The sequence below is a fragment of the Austrofundulus limnaeus genome, unplaced genomic scaffold (assembly GCF_001266775.1).
Source record: "Austrofundulus limnaeus strain Quisiro unplaced genomic scaffold, Austrofundulus_limnaeus-1.0 Scaffold26, whole genome shotgun sequence".
In the NCBI taxonomy this organism is placed as follows: Eukaryota; Metazoa; Chordata; class Actinopteri; order Cyprinodontiformes; family Rivulidae; genus Austrofundulus; species Austrofundulus limnaeus.
Genome location: NW_013952428.1, coordinates 1,688,190 through 1,689,820, shown reverse-complemented (window position 1 = coordinate 1,689,820; position 1,631 = coordinate 1,688,190).

Here is a 1,631-nt window from a genome sequence, read left to right as displayed (position 1 = left end):
AAAATAAATGCTGAGTCAGCATTCACTACAAATAAATGCTGAGTCAGCATTCACTAAAAATAAATGCTGAGTCAGCATTCACTACAAATAAATGCTGAGTCAGCATTCACTAAAAATAAATGCTGAGTCAGCATTCACTACAAATAAATGCTGAGTCAGCATTCACTAAAAATAAATGCTGAGTCAGCATTCACTACAAATAAATGCTGAGTCAGCATTCACTACAAATAAACACAATCAGCATTCACTAAAAATAAACGCTGAGTCAGCATTCACTACAAATAAACGCTGAGTCAGCATTCATTGGAAATAAAAAAAATTTCCTAACTAGCGTTTAGCAGTATTAGCTAATGCTTTGCTGTGTTAGCTTGTATTTAGATGTGTTAGCTAGTGTTTAGCTGTATTAGCTTGTGTTTAGCTGTATTAGCTAGTGTTTAGCTGTATTAGCTAGTGTTTAGCTGTATTAGCTAGTGTTTAGCTGTGTTAGCTTGTGTTAGCTTGTGTTTAGCTGTATTAGCTGGTGTTTAGCTGTGTTAACGTGTTTAGCTGTATTAGCTAGTATTTAGCTGCATTAGCTAGTATTTAGCTATGTTAGCTTGTGTTTAGCTGTGTTAGCTTGTTTTTAGCTGTATTAGCTAGTGTTTAGCTGTATTAGCTAGTATTTAGCTGTGTTAGCTTGTGTTAGCTTGTGTTTAGCTGTATTAGCTGGTGTTTAGCTGTGTTAACTTGTGTTTAGCTTTATTAGCTAGTATTTAGCTGCATTAGCTAGTATTTAGCTATGTTAGCTTGTGTTTAGCTGTGTTAGCTTGTGTTTAGCTGTCATAGCTTGTGTTTAGCTGTATTAGCTAGTGTTTAGCTGTATTAGCTGGTGTTTAGCTGTGTTAACTTGTGTTTAGCTGTATTAGCTAGTGTTTAGCTGCATTAGCTAGTATTTAGCTGTATTAGCTGGTGTTTAGCTGTATTAGCTAGTGTTTAGCTGTATTAGCTAGTGTTTAGCTGTATTAGCTAGTGTTTAGCTGTATTAGCTAGTGTTTAGCTGCATTAGCTAGTATTTAGCTGTATTAGCTGGNCTGTGTTAGCTAGTGTTTAGCAGTGTTAGCTTGTGTTTAGCTGTATTAGCTAGTGTTTAGCTGTATTAGCTGGTGTTTAGCTGTATTAGCTGGTGTTTAGCTGTGTTAACTGGTGTTTAGCTGTATTAGCTGGTGTTTAGCTGTATTAGCTGGTGTTTAGCTGTGTTAGCTTGTGTTTAGCTGTATTAGCTAGTGTTTAGCTGCATTAGCTAGTATTTAGCTGTATTAGCTAGTGTTTAGCTGCATTAGCTAGTGTTTAGCTGCATTAGCTAGTGTTTAGCTGCATTAGCTAGTGTTTAGCTGTATTAGCTAGTGTTTAGCTATGTTAGCTTGTCTTTAGCTGTATTAGATTGTGTTTAGCTGTGTTAGCTAGTGTTTAGCTACGTTAGCTTGTGTTTAGCTGTATTAGCTAGTGTTTAGCTGTGTTAGCTAGTGTTTAGCAGTGTTAGCTGGTGTTTAGCTGTGTTAGCTTGTGTTTAGCTGTATTAGCTTGTGTTAGCTTGTGTTTAGCTGTATTAGCTGGTGTTTAGCTGTATTAGCTGGTGTTTAGCAGTGTTAGCT